Source organism: Cyprinus carpio, chromosome A19, assembly GCF_018340385.1.
Source record: "Cyprinus carpio isolate SPL01 chromosome A19, ASM1834038v1, whole genome shotgun sequence".
NCBI lineage: Eukaryota > Metazoa > Chordata > Actinopteri > Cypriniformes > Cyprinidae > Cyprinus > Cyprinus carpio.
Genome location: NC_056590.1, coordinates 2,752,921 through 2,769,244, shown reverse-complemented (window position 1 = coordinate 2,769,244; position 16,324 = coordinate 2,752,921). Strand labels below are relative to the sequence as shown.

The following is a 16,324-nucleotide window of genomic DNA, read 5'->3' as shown; positions in this document are numbered from 1 at the left end:
CATGTGTAATGATTGTGGTGAAACAAAGTAGCCTTGCCCTCATGTACTGTAGCTCTGCCTTGTGTATGTGTCATGTTCTGATTGGTTTATTGTCTTGTCATGTGATTTATCAGTTCTGTTTACTCATTGGTTGTCTTAGTCTGTGGTCTTGTTTGCGGACTTAGTCATGTGTCTGTTTGCTCATTGGTTTGTTCATGTCATGTGTCTGTCTTTGTCTGTTATAAGTAGTCAGGTTTTTGCAATTTTGTATTGTGTTGTTTTGTTTTTTTTGTTTTTTTTTAAATCTGTTTCATGCCTCGTCAAGTCAAGTCTGTTCAAGTCAAGTCTAGTCAAGTCTAGTCAAGTCTTAGTTTCTTGTTTGGATTATGTTTGGATGTTTTGGATTACACCTTATAAATAAACTGCACTTGGGTTCTCACTACGCTCGCCTTCAGTGGCCTCTTTACACTCTTTAGTGGACTCTTTACACACTGCTGCCTCCATGTCCTGCAAGCACGTTTATGCAAACACTTGGATTATGCACCTAATAGCACACATTTATCTATGTTAACGTTTAAACTAACATTGTTGTGTGATTTTTTGTGTTTTTTATATATGTGTTTTTTATTGTGTGTGTGTAGTGTTTATTTGAGAAAACTAAATTGATCAAACATGTGGTCAACTCACTGTCGCTTGGTCGTCACTTTAAAAAAAAAAAAACTTGAATTTAACAAACAAAAAAACTTGAATTTAACAAACAAAAAAATACTCCAAACATTTTTCTAAAATAACTTAATAAAGAAACAAAATTAAATATGACAATTGTTATATTCAAAACTGTAAAACATCAACCAAAAATGAAAATTTGATGTTTATCCTCTTACCCCCAGGGCATCCAATATGTAGGTGACTTTGTTTTTTCAGTAGAACATAAATGAAGCTTTTTATCTTCAGGTGTTGCAGTCTCTGTCGTACAATGCTTGGCAATAGTAACAAAATCTATGAGAGAAAAAAAAAAAAAAACATGCACAGAAAAATCCAAATTAAACCCTGCGGCTCTTGACACTGATGTGTAAAGTCACAAAACGATCGGTCTGTGCAAGAAACTGAACAGTATTTATATCGGTTTTTTTACCTCTGATTCACGCAATGTCCGAACTGTTAGAACTCTTGTGAACTCTTCACAGCAGACTGCATCATCTTCATCATCTTGCATTCCTGACCTTAGTATATCATCTGGAGCCAAGACTATTAATTTTGTGTTCCTTGATATCCTCTTATATTCCTTACTGTTCTACACAAGAAAAAAAAAGTATGTATACAATGTATACAATATATCTTATATTGTATAAAGCGCTATACAAATAAAGGGGACTTGACTTGACTTGACTTGACTTTTGGTGGTAATGAACAGCATGCAATTTGTAGATGTTCTGAAAGGGTCTTTGCACCCAAAAGCACAGCAGTCTTGATACTGTAATTACAGTAAGGGCTGCATGAACAGGCTGCAATGTTGCAAAAATATGTTGTGTCTGTGTGTGTGTGTGAGGGGACGGCGGGATATGTTCATACAAGCAAGATTTTACAAAACTGTAAAATAAATAAAACTTTAAAGCTTATGTAAAATAAAGAAAACTACTTTCTGCCGTCTAGTTTTCCTTTCTGAGAACTTTGGTTCGCGCCAATGAAACGAAACTCAGCACAGTTTTTTTTTCTTTTGTTTTGTTAATCTGTCAATGATTTAAGTGAAATATATTTTGTGTATATGCCTATATATTCATTTTTATGTAAGCCTATTGTTTTATTCTGTTTTCTCCGATTACAGAAGTGCGTGTGATCTGTTGAATCCATCTTCCACTATCCTCAGATAAACTTTCAATGGAAAAATTGCAATTGCGACTTACCTAGGATGAGTTCACAGCTGAGCGGGCATTTCACTCACTGGATGTCACACCCCTGGACTCATTATGTGTGTTTTTGCCCCTGTGACCCAGTTTCTGTCTCCTGTGGTTGGTTAATTTGATTCCAGATGTGTCTAGTTTCTTCCCTGTGTATTCCATGTCCCCATTAATTTAGTCATTCCTCTCACCTGTGTTTCCCCAATTATCTTATGTATGAAGGTCCTAGTCTGTTCAGTCTGTGTTTGTCGGGTCTACAAGTCAGTATGTGTGTCTTCCTCCTGTGTTCCTTGTTGGATTAACTGTTTTTTTGTGTTTGTGTGTGTTTTTTTGTTTATTCTTGACTTTATGTTCCTTCCAGCACAGTAGTGTGACAGAAGACCCGACCGTAAACATTTACCTCCGTTTGTCAACCCTGCATTTTCCTTCCATTTTTTCCTCAGTTTTTTCTTTCCGTTGTGTTCATGGATCCCTTCCTTTGCCCTGAATTCATCCTCCTCCTGCTGGAGTAGGGGGAAAATTCGCTCAAGGGTCATACCAGACTGTTTCTGGCTGTGGCCCATCTCACCACCTATCCAGACGATGTGCTCTGCGCGTAGCATATGCTATCTGGATCTCTGATCCCCACTTGTTCCCAGGGATTGAACACCAGTGCCACTCCGGAACCCAGAGCCCAGCCCACCATGTCCCCAATATGCAGAGCGCATGCCTAAGCTCGCCGCTGACGGAGAGCCAGAGCCCGCCGCGACCGATGAGCCATCGCCACATAGAGTGACAGAGCTGGGGACTGCCGTGGAGCCAGTCGCCCTGACGTCAGTCCAGGTGTGTGAGCCGGCAACCCCACCTGCCATGAGGGAGAAAGACACGGACAGGGTGAGTGTGGAGAGGAGCTCTGCACCCTGCACCGCAGCTGAGGGTGAGCTGGATATGGCATGCCTAAATGAGGAGGTGGATCTTACAGACTGCGAATCGGAACTGAAAGTTGAACTGCCCCCTCTTCTCCATGGCTCCTTCCACCGTCGGCTCTACCTTGGGCCATCGTTATGGCTGTGGCCTGTGCCTCCTGTCTCCTCCCTGGCTCCTCCCTCCGTCGTCTCCTCCCTGGCTCCTTCCTCCGTGGTCTCTGTCTGCTGGTCCCCTCCCGGGGGTCCGTCCTCCACTGAAACCTCCTCCCAAGCTCTCACCCACACCTCCCTCTGTTTCTACCGTGCGAGGTCGCTCCTTCCGGGAGGGGGGAGTAATATCACAACCCTGGATTTATTATGTGTGTTTTTGCCCCTGTGACCCACTTTCTGTCTCCTGTGGTTGGTTAATTTGATTCCAGGTGTGTCTGGTTTCTTCCTCATGTGTTCCATGCCCCCGTTAATTTAGTCATTCCTCTCACCTGTGTTTCCCCAATTATCTTATGTATAAAGGTCCTAGTCTGTTCACTCTGTGTTTGTCGGGTCTACAAGTCAGTACGTGTGTCTTCCTCCTGTGTTCCTTGTTGGATTTACCCCTGTGTTGTATTAATAAAGACTCTCTTGATTATTCTCAACTCCGTGTTCCTTCCGGCAGCGTATTGTGACACTGGATGCATCAGCATCATATTTTCAGGCCATAGCCTACCGCTTGACTTCCTGATTGGTTGACAGCAAATTTCAAATATTAAATGGAACGATAAAATAACGTTATTAAACAGTTAATGGCCATTTCAAATTTTCGATTCTGTTCAAAACTATAAAATTTGATTTTGTTTCTGGTTCTGTTCCTGTCAAAATTTCGTTCATTTTCGGTTCAGAGCCCTGTTTGCATCTGGTAAATAACAAGTACCTCACTCTTTCCTGTGTGATGTTAACTTGTTTCATGCCTTCTCAGATCTCTCATTTGTACAGCAGTGTATGATGAAATCCAGATAATCAATCTTTCAGGGGTAAGCAAACATTAAATGAAGCACATGCAGTCTGAAACATTGATCTCAAAATCCATTTACAGTTGTGAGTTACATTTCAGATGAATGAGGGATTGGAGAGTATTAACATTACTGAGAGGACATATTTTCTGCACAGGCTTTCATTTTGTTTCATATTCATTGGTCACAGATGCTATTTCAGACTATTTACAAGTAGTATTGCCTTTCCTAAAACCCAGGGATAATTTATCAAGTTTGTTTTGTTGGTTTGAAAAACAAGCTGGCCTGAATACAAGGTTTATATAATGCCTTTCAAGACCTCAAGGTCACTTTCTAAAAAACAGAAAACAATCATTCAGCAAAAAACAGTTAGTATAGAAACAGGATTGCAATGTTAAAGACCAGAACTACAATAAAGACAGGACAAGGCAAAAGATAGAAAAAATTTAAAGTTTATAGAAATAAAAAACAAAAGGTTTTAGATTTTTATAGGTTTTAAAAAGTGATTGCAGAAGATTGTTCTATGGCTTATAGCTCATGTAAATTATTTACTCAACTAAATGAGAAATGAGTGATGTCTGATAAAAATCATTATACTCTCTTTATACTTTGTATGAATGTTTTTGTCCTTGGAAAATTGTGTGTGTGTATATATATTATTATTATTAAATAAAAATTCAATGTTTGAACTATATTTTGAGAAAAATAAATACATTTGTCTGTAAGAAGTTTTAGAGTGAGTGTTGTTAAGTTGTTGGTGTTGTGTTATGGTTGTCTAGCAGGAGAGTGGAATGAGTTTGGAGCCTGATATTCTGATCAATGACAGATAGTGGATAGTGACAGATTAAATTTTTAAGAACATTAATAGCTTAATCAATTATTGCCTATAAGTATTGACCAGAAATCTTGATATGTTTCAGATTAATGTACTACTGAAGCAAGGTAGTGCAACAGCAGGCCCAGTCATGTGCTGTGATTGGTGTACTTTGGAGGAGAATATCATGCAGTTCTACACGCTAAGAGCCTTCTGAATGTTTTCTCCGATGAAGATGAGGAAATACGTCGCATCTGCCTTTAAGAGAATGAATCCTGATCTTTCCTTTCACCTCTAATTCACCTTCGTCCTCCCTGAGGAATGAGGACGGTGAGCCGAGACCCAGCTTCAAGCTGTAGTTCGACGCTTGATCAGATGAGGCGCTACAGAGCAGGAGTTTATCCCTTCCTGTTCCCATCAGTCATCAGTTCCCTGAACCTGCCCTCCCCAACGCAGACACATAACACCCCCAACAGCGGTGGAAGCCCATCTCCTGTGGGTAAGACCGGCCACATTCGTTTAGTTCGTGTTCTACCATCATTCACAAACATCTAAACCAGTGTGCAAGCACCTGAGCAGAGTATTTTTACAACATTATCAGCATTTTGACACTGTTCCAGTAAGAGTCCTTCAAGGGAAGGAAGGTTCTATATTACAGGATTGGCTGGCTGCTCAGTGTCTCATTACTCTCATATTACAGCTCATTAGCATTGTAACTGTCTTAGCCTTGTACATTATTAGTGTGTGCATGTGTGTGGCGTATGGTGATTTTCTCATCTTGGATGAATGCCTGAATGTCTGCAGGCTTCTGGAGAACCTCTTGCCACTCTTATGTGTACAGTTTAGATGTAACACTTTAGAATACTGTTTCTTACTTACTTCATAACTAATAAGGAATTATTGAAGAACTAACAGGTGATTATTCCTTAAGACTTAACTCTCTAATGTTAATTACTGAGGAAGATGTGTTAACTTATCAGTATGTAATATGATTTTATGATTGTGTTAAGTAACAGTTAGCTAATAAATAACTAACATATTCTGTCATACCTCCAGAAGAACTGCTATTAATTATCTACTAGTTAAGGTTCAAGAAAAATAACTGAAATAACTACTACTGAACATTTATACACAAATAGTCACTATAATAATCAGGCTGTGGCCCACAAATCAAGTACTTCAGTAAAAGTACAGAAACCCCAATAAAATATTACTCCAGTAAAATTATAAGTAGAAATAGATAAATAATAGAAATGGAATATGCATTTTGTTTGCTTCTAAATGTTTAACTTTTGATTGTAAAATGTTTGTTAAATTAGTTTAAATGTGGGCAGTATACATGTTAAAATGGAATAAAATATGCTGTCTTAAAAAATATTCTCATCTGAAATAAAGATGGTAAACAAGTTTACAAAGTTTATGATTACTTTTATAGGTTTTTTTTAGACTGTAAGTTTGATTTCAGTCAAATTGACGTAGTAATTATTATTTACTAATAGGTTCACTTTAGAATACTGTTTCAGGTTTTAAGTAATTCCTGTGGAATTATCTGATAATTCTTTATTAATTACTAAAGGGTTCACTATATTTTCACTTTAGAATAGGCCTACTGTTTCAGGTTCGAAATAAGTCCTGCAGAATTATTTGATAATTCTTTATTAATTACTAATGGGTTCCCTATATTTTCACTTTAGAATACTGTTTCAGGTTCTAAATAATTATTGTGGAATTATCTAATAATTCTTTATTAATTACTAATGGGTTCCCAATATTTTCACTTTAGAATAGGCCTACTGTTTCAGGTTTGAAATAAGTCTTGCAGAATTATTTCACAATTATTTATTAATTACTAATTGGTTACCTGTATTTTCACTTTCCCTCAGTCCTTGCCTTACATAAAGGAATTAAATTAAAGGTAATGTGGTATATGCTGAGAAGGCTCACATACATTACTGTATATAAAATATAAAAACTAAGGTAAGTTATCACAAGGCACTTGAGTGGTGGTGGGGTTCTATCGGAAGCTGATTTCTTAAAAAACACACTCACAAAACAATTAACTACACAGGCAAAACCTCTATAAAATGTATTACATTTATTAATATTGCATTTTCATACTACTACTACTGGTAATAACATTTATATGAAAGGGTCACAATTCAATGTAATTGTGTATAACTGTTCATTAGTAGTTGCTTCATAGTTAGACAGAATACATTATTTATTGATAAGCTAACTGTTACTTAACAGAATCATAAAATTGTATTACATACTGATTAGTTAACACATCTTCCTTAGTAGTTAACAGTAGTGAGTTAAGTGTTAATGAATAATTACCTGTTGGTTCTTCAATAATTCCTTATTAGTTATGCAGTAAGTAAGAAACCGTATTCTAAAGTGTTACCAGTTTAGACTGCACAACAGCAAGACATACTGTAGAAGGTGGTTCATTCTCAGAAAATGGTCCCTTGTGTTTCTGGAAGTTTGCCATTAGGGTTATTGCTTTCCCATTGCCAGGCCCAAATACCAGGACTATAATACAAGGGCCCATACACATGGGAGGACCGTCATAGTGGGACGTTCCTATTGAGATATTCAGAAAAGTGGTAATAAATAAATAAATAAATAAATAAATAAATAAAATAAAAATACGGATTTTCCGATGACCATGCCTTAAATTGTTACCTCAAATCTTAAATAGGCCTATGTGCTTAAAATTGTGCAAAGTACTAATAGGTAATAAAAATAACAATTGATTACTATAATTATTTCTCATAATTATTGAGATTGACTAAGCTGTACATTTACATTTATGCATTTAGCAGACACTTTTATCCAAAGCGACTTTCGGCATTCAGGCTATACATTTTTTTTTTTTTTTTTTTACCAGTATGTAAGAGAAGCTAATTTCTGTTTGCACGATTTCAAAGTGAAATGGGGTTAAAGAGAAAGTGCAAGAACAAAGACTCTCACATTTCTCTCGAATTTTAATTTCAAACATTTTAGACACAGTAATTCAAACTAAACAAGGTTAATTCTGGAAGATTGTGTCATTTTGAAGACTCAAACTGGGCACAAATGGCATAGTTTCTAGATAATCACCCTGGTGAAACATAGAGAAGTTGGAGGAGATGGAACAAGGGAGTGAGGCAAAAAAAGTGTGACAGCAAAAACGCTAAGACTGACATCATTTTATGGCACTCTCTTTATCTCTCAATGAGGCATTGATACAGTGAAGGACAGATTAATTATTTATACAGAGAGAAAGTCACTCAATCTAGAAGTGGAATTTACTGCTTTTAGCGACCTAACTCTCATAATTACAGTTGGGGATCTAATGTGGCTTCTCTGAGGCTTAACCAGTGCTGTATTCACCACAGTGATTGTGAAATGATTACTGTTGCTGCTTGACACTCAGCATAGTGTATTGGGATGTTTTGCACTGGGTATTTTATTCTCTAAATTAGTCAGAACTAGTTGTCACAGCATGTTTGCAAAAGAATCTAATTAAGATGTGTTAGTGTGGTGTCAAAGAGAAAAAGAGATCAAACTAAAGTACATATGTGATGTTCTCATTATAAATCTGTTGCTTTTTCTAAATAATTCAGATCCAGACACACACAGCAGAGGATTTTCACATAGACATTGGCATGTGCTGCTTTTTACGCAAAATTCTTCTGCCTGACAAAAGTTCCCTTGTGAAAAATAAACAACCTTTTGTGTACTTTTAACCGAAATACTATACTTTAAATATATGTGAACTTAATAATAACTTAATATAACTTAATAATTTTTTTTTTTCAAACAGTTAATTGCAATTAAATGAAAATGTGCTATAGTTTAAATTTATATTAAATGCAATTAGCTGAACTTTAGCTTTTTAAACTTAATACAGTGCATCTTTTAAAGTGCATCTTTATATATAATTTCATGATTGGTTCTATTGTCTTTTAAATGTGGTTGGAGTTTACTGTCAAGTATACTGACAATCATTTCGGGTAAACTACCAATTACTAAATTTGTATTAGAGATAAATAAATATATAAACAAATTCACAAATACAAGACCTAAAGGACTCGCAGATTTTCTGGTCTGATGAGCCTCAATTCCAAGCATCATGCATGGAGGAAACCAGGCACCGTTCATCACCTGCGCAATAACATTGCAACATTGAAGCATTGTGGTAATAGCTCATGCTGTAGGGGTGTTTTTCAATGGCAGGGACTGGGGAACTGGGAAGGCTGAATGCAACAAAATACATAGATATACTTAATGAAATCTGAATACTTACACAATGTGATATTTCAGTTAATTTAGACATTTGCACAAATGTTATAACAAATCTTTATTGTTTTATTTATTTATTCATTTTTTATTTTTTTTATTTTAATTTTATTTTTATTTTTTGCTTTGTTTATGGGGTATGTTGTGTAGATTGATGTGAAAATATAAACACATTTTGTCATAAGGCTGCAACATACACATCTGGGGAAAAGAAAGGGTCTGAATACTTTCTGAATGCACTGTATGTTTGATACAATATGTGTTATGAATACATAAGACGATCATGCGTGAATATGGATCTCTAGGATCATTATATTGATCGAAGCTGTGCTCTAGAGCTGCCCTCTTACAGTTCTAATCAATCACACATACACATTACATTCACAAGTGAATGAAGCAAGTGAAGTCAGATGCATAAAGAGTGAGTTGCTTTGCTGTCTCCTGTCTACAAAGGCAGCATTTCAGTCAAGTCAAGTCACCTTTATTTATATAGCGCTTTAAACAAAAAAGATTGCATCAAAGCAACTGAACAACATTAATTAGGAAAACAGTGTGTCAATAATGCAAAATGACAGTTAAAGGCAGTTCATCATTGAATTCAGTGATGTCATCATGCAGCTCAGTTCAGTTTAAATAGTATCTGTGCAATAGTTTGCCATCAAGTCAATATTGCTGTAAATAAAGTGTCCCCAACTAAGCAAGCCAGAGGCTTGTGTCTGAGATTGTGTCTGCCTCCCGAACAATGTTAGGTAGGTTATTCCAGAGTATAGGCGCTAAATAGAAAAAGGATCTGCCACCCGCAGTTGACTTTGATATTCTAGGTATTATCAAATTACCAGAGTTTTGTGAACGCAGCGGACGTGGAGGACTATAATGTAACAAGAGCTTGTTCAAATACTGAGGTGCTAAACCATTCAGGGCTTTATAAGTAATAAACAAGATTTTAAAATCTATACGATGTTTGATAAGGAGCCAGTGCAGTGTTTACAGGACTGGGCTAATATGGTCATACTTCCTGGTTATAGTAAGAACTCTAGCTGCCGCATTTTGGACTAACTGGAGTTTGTTTACTAAGCGTGCAGAACAACCACCCAATAAAGCATTACAATAATCTAACCTTGAGGTCATAAACGCATGGATTAACATTTCTGCATTTGACATTGAGAGCATAGGCCATAATTGAGATATATTTTTGAGATGGAAAAATGCAGTTTTACAAATGCTAGAAACGTGGCTTTCTAAGGAAGGATTGCTATCAAATAGCACACCTACGTTCCTAACTGATGACGAAGAATTGACAGAGCAGCCATCAAGTCTTAGACAGCGTTTTAGGTTATTACATGCAGAGCTTTTAGGTCCTATAATTAACACCTCTGTTTTTTCAGAATTTAGCAGTAAGAAATTACTCGTCACCAAGTTTTTTATATCGACTATGCATTCCATTAGTTTTTCAAATTGGTATGTTTCACCAGGCCACGAAGAAATATAGAGCTGAGTATCATCAGCATAACAGTGAAAGCTAACACCATGTTTCCTGATGATATTTCCCAAGGGTAACATGTAAAGCGTGAAGAGTAACGGCCCTAGTACTGAGCCTTGAGGTACTCCATACTACACTTGTGTTTGATATGATACCTCTCCATTCACTGCTATGAATTGATGGCGGTCATATAAGTACGATTTAAACCATGCTCATGCACTTCCATTAATGCCAACAAAGTGTTCTAGTCTATGCAAAAGGATGGTGTGGTCAATAGTGTCGAACGCAGCACTTAGATCCAATAGCACTAACAGAGAGATACAACCACGATCAGATGATAAGAGCAGGTCATTTGTAACTCTAAGGAGAGCAGTCTTGGTACTATGATACGGTCTAGGACTGGAAATCCTCACAGATACCATTTTTCTCTAAGAATGAATATAATTGTGAGGATACTACCTTTTCTAGTATCTTGGACAGAAAAGGGTGATTCGAGATCGGTCTATAATTAACTAGTTCTTTGGGGTCAAGTTGTGGTTTTTTGATGAGAGGCTTAATAACAGCCAGTTTGAAGGTTTTGGGGACATATCCTAATAACAATTATGGATTAATAATAGTCAGAAGAGGATCTATGACTTCTGGAAGCACCTCTTTTAGGAGCTGGTTTAGATGATTTAACAAGTTTATACAATTCTTCCTCTCCTATAGTAGAGAATGAGTGGAACTGTTCCTCAGGGGATCTATAGTGCATTGTCTGATGCGATACTGTAGCTGACGGCTGCATGGTTACAATTTAATCTCTAATAGTAGTTAAGTAGTTCATAAAGTCATTACTGCTGTGATGTTGGGAAATGTCAACACTTGTTGATGCTTTATTTTTCGTTAATTTAGCAACTGTATTGAATAAATACCTGGGGTTATGTTTGTTTTGTTCTAAAAGTGACTAAAAATAATCAGATCTAGCAGATTTTTAATGCTTTTCTGTAGGATAGGTTACTTTCCTTCGAAGCAATATGAAATACCTTCAGCTGCGCTCCATTTTCCGGGCTGCTCTCTTAAGGGTGCAAGTGTGCTCATTATACCATGGTGTCAGACTGTTTTCCTTAACCTTCCTTAAGCATAAAGGAGCAACTGTATTTAAAATGCTAGAAAAAAGAGAGTCCATAGTCTCTGTTACATCAAGTTGTTCTGAGGTTTTGGATATGCTAAGGAATTGGGATACATCAGGAAGATTACTTTTAAATCAGTCTTTTGTGGTAGAAGTGATGGTTCTACCATACTTGTAACAAGAAGTAGAATTTACAGTTTTAGCTATATGAAGTTTGCACAAAACTAAATAATGATCTGAGATATCATTGCTTGGCTGCATAATTTCAACACCATCAACATCAATTCTGCGTGACAGTATTAAATCTAGAGTATGATTTTGACAATGAGTAGGTCCTGAGACGTGTTGACTAACCCCAATAGAGTTCAGAATGTCCATAAATGCTGATCCCAATGCATCTTTTTCATTATCAACATGGATATTAAAATCACCAACAATTAAAACTTTATCTGCAGCAAGCACTAACTCGGATGTAAAATCATCAGCAAACTCTTTAATAAAATCTGTATGGTGCCCTGGTGGCCTGTATACAGTAGCCAGTACAAACATCACAGGGGATTTATCATTAACATTTGTTTCTCTGGATAATGTTATATGAAGCACCATTACTTCAAACGAGTTATACTTGAAGCCTGCCCTCTGAGAAATCCTGAAAACACTGATTTAAAATGAAGCAACACCTCCCCCTTTACCTTTTGGATGTGGCTCATGTTTATAACAGTAATCTTGGGGTAAAGACTCATTTAAAATGATGTAATCATCAGGTTTTAGCCAGGTTTCTGTCAAACAGAGCGCATCTAGATTATGATCAGTGATCATATTATTTACAAAAAGTGCTTGCGTAGAAAGGGACCTGATATTCAATAAGCCAAGCTTTATCATTTGTTTATCCATAAAGCATCTGTTTTTATTTGTTGAACCTCAATTAAATTGTTGCTCTTAAATTGGTTTGGACGTTTTTTGTATTTTCTAGTTCGGGGATCAGACACAGTCTCTATAGTGTGATATCTAGGTAAAAGAGTCTCTATGTGCTGAGAATTAACTGACTTCTGTGACATGAGACGACTAGCAGACGGTCAGTTTAGGCAGTCTGTCGGCTTCCTGACCTGGGCCCCAGTTAGTCAAGTCCAAACTTCAGCACCTCATAAATTATTCGAACAGCTCTTCATGGACAACAGGTAGATTTTTACATTGCTTTTCACTATTAGTTTATGAAAATGTGAATTTGGCCACACTACTCTGTTCACATACTGTTTTTCAGCCTACTAATCAGTAGGACGGTCACCATATTCAAATGCCATATTCAGCATGTATGCTGTCTACACTGGATGCACTGAGTTGCCACTATTGAGAGGCGCTATTGTATTTCATGTATTTCATGATGTAATACACATGCTTACACTACTTCAAATAAAGGGATTTGGAACATTTGTTTTCATACATTCAGCATAATCCACAAAGGACTCTGAATCAATGAAAAAAAGATAAAAAATAAATTTTAACGCATCCATTTTCTTCCAGTCAAAACAATGCAAATAATGACATTATCAGTCTGCAATCACTAAATGTAAATTAATGTAAATTAATGAACTCTCTGAACTCAGCTTTTTCACTGGCGGTTTGAACAGTAATTTGAGTTATAGTGTCCAGTGAATTATGGCAGACAGAGCGATTCCTCACCTCTGACTTGTATCCTGCAGTCTTCTGCAGATTCTGTCAGGCTGTTGAAACAGTTTTTTCTGTGGGCTGTAGCTGAGCACTTGTTATTTTCATACCTGCATCAGGATTTCTGGTGAAGTTGAGCTGTACCTGTCATTCTTACCTCTCAATGACCTTGCTGTATCTTATTCGACTTTCATCTACTGTCAAACACATATGTAGGTTCCCATTTTGGATACATTTTTTTGAATTTCTCTCTCTCTCTCTGTGTGTGTGTGTGTGTGTGTGTGTGTGTGTGTGTGTGTGTGTGTGTGTGTGTGTGTGTGTGTGTGTGTTTGTTTTTGTGACATATCAGGATGTAAATTTTTTTATTTAATATCATATATATGTGCGTATTACAAGGAGAGGGTGACTTATGAGGATATAACCCATGTCCCCATTTTTCAAAACGCTTATAAACCATACAGTATTAGTTTTTTTGAGAAAGGTAAAAATGCACAAAGTTTCCCGTAAGGGGTAGGGTTAGGTGTAGGGTTGGTGTAGGGCGATAGAATATACAGTTCGTACAGTATAAAAACCATTACGCCTATGGGATGTCCCCACTTTTCACAAAAACAAATATGTGTGTGTGTGTGTGTGTGTGTGTGTGTGTGTGTGTGTGTGTGTGTGTGTGTGTGTGTGTGTGTGTGTGTGTGTGAGCACAGGATGTGTGGGTGAGTGTGTCATTTAATATTCAGCAGATTGTATTTGTTGTTACAATAAAATGAAATGGCATTTACATCCCAATTTACTTTTATAATCTGCCAAATTGACCAAATTAAACAAAATATTAAAATAGACAATGTACATTCATGGCATTTATTATATTGCAATTTGTGAAAATATTAAAATGATGTCTGTGCGTGTGCATGTGTGCAAAATAAGAACAGGAATGTGTATTAAAAGTAGTAGAGACATGAATTTAGATTTTATTTTGAATTATGAATAATGCATAATCATCAGACCGAATGCATCTTGTTTCTTCAGGTTACACTCATCTTCACTTTTTCAAGTGTTTAACAATTTACTTGTCAGTTTTAAGTGTCAAGATTGAGGTTAATCAAGACCAAAGTGGTGATAGTTCATGAATCAACATTTTGGTTGGTTTGAACTAGTTCTGTCAATTGATAAAAATAATAATAATAATAATGTGTCATGAAAGCTGCTATTAACGATCAATGGGGCCTTGGATCACCGCCAGCGGGTAACTTAGTAAAACAGCGAACGAGGAGAAATATGCGTTTAATGTGGTAAATATAAGAGAAATATGTCAAAGTCATTTATATGTGCCAATCTTCCTGCTGCCAGCTGGTGGCGCTATGACTATAACTCGATTTTGTCAAGTAGATTTCTTCAGTCCAGCACTTTTATCAAGCATATGAAATTTAGTGCAGATTGAACATGGTATGTTTGAGTTAGTATAAGGCATGAGGTGTCCTATTGCCAACAGGTGGCGCTATGATTATAACTGAACATTGGCCTTTAGATATCTTCAGGCCATGACTTCTTATCAAATATTTGAAGTTTGGTGCAGATTGGACATTGCATGTTTAAAGTTAGTGTAAAACAAGCTATTTTCTGTTGTCAGCAGGTGGCGCTATGATTATAGTGGAATATTGACCTTCAGATGTGTTCAGGCCAAGACTCTTTTCGAAACATGTGAAGTTTGGGGAAGATCAGATATCTTATGCCTGAGTTACAACAACTTCTATTCCCATGGCGAGACATCGAACTTTGTCACGGCACCATGGCCACACCCTTTAATGAAAAACTCACCTATGTTCACAATTTAACATCGCAAAGGCCATTAGATTAGACTGACCAAAAAAAATTATAAAATGTCATAAAATTTCTAGGAGTAGTTTGTTACGGCGTAAAACATGTCACTTCCTGTTGCCAGCAGGTGGCGCTACAGCGATATCTGAATATTGGCATGTAGATATATTCAGGTCAGGAGTCTTCTCAAACATGTGAAGTTTGGGGCAGATTGGACATTGTATGTCTGAGTTATAGCAACTTTCTTTCTCATGGCGAAACATCGACATTTGTAAGGCCGCCACAGACACGCCCTTAAACGAAACCTCAAGATCTTCGCAATTTAAACATCGCAAAGGCCTTTAGATTACACTGACAAAGTTTGGTGTTGATCTGAATAAATCTCTAGGAGGAGTTCGTTAAAGTACAACCCCTGAAAATGGCAAGAAAAAAAACGACACAAATTTTGCAGAGAGAAAATTCAAAATAACCGACTTCCTGTTGGGATTCGAATTTCGTACCAAGATACTTTTTTGTAGGTATTGGTGTGTTACATGTGTGTACCGAGCTATTTTTGTACATGTGCGTGAAACGTAGCTCGAGGCGCACTCCGTTTAAAATGTATAGGTGGCGCTATCGAGGCATTTTGCCACAGCCAATGGAATATTGGCCTTCAGATGTGTTCAGGCCAGGACACTTATCAAACATGTGAAGTTTGGGCATGATCGGACATTTTATGCCTGAGTTACAATAACTTTTATTCCCATGGCGAGACATCGAACTTTGTGACCGCGCCATAGACACGCCCTTTAACGAAAACTCAAGATCTTCACAATTTAACATTGCACAGGCCTTTAGAATAGAGTGACTGAAAAAAAAAAAATTATGTCATAAAATTTCTCGGGGTAGTTTGTTACAGCGTAAAATATGTCATTTCCTGTTTCCAGTAGGTGGCGCTATGACTATAACTGAATATTGGCATATCAATCTGTTCAGGTCAGGAGTCTTATCAAACATGTGAAGTTTGTGGCAGATTGGACATTGTATGTCTGAGTTATAGCAACTTCATTTTTCATGGCGAATCATCGAAATTCGTCAGGCCGCCACGGACACGCCCTTCAACGAAAACTCAAGATCTTCGCAATTTAACATCGCAAAGGCCTTTAGATTAGGCATACAATTTGGTGTTGATCTGAATAAATCTCTAGGAGGAGTTCGTTAAAATACAAGGCATGCAAATGACAAAAATGATGCAAAATTTGCTCATAAAATTAAAAATAACCGACTTCCTGTTGGGTTTCGGATATTGCTCCAAGAGTCTTTTTTGTAGGTACTGATGCTTTACATATGTGTGCCAATTTTCGTGCATGTACGTGAAACACAGCTTGAGGGCTGTTTGATTTTTTTTACGATAGGT

At 36.8% G+C, this 16,324-nt stretch overlaps 1 pseudogene; it reads left to right on the top strand.

Moving 5' to 3' along the window:
• LOC122148708 overlaps positions 1 to 16,324 on the top strand; it is a 254,877-nt pseudogene that overhangs the window by 115,276 nt on the left and 123,277 nt on the right.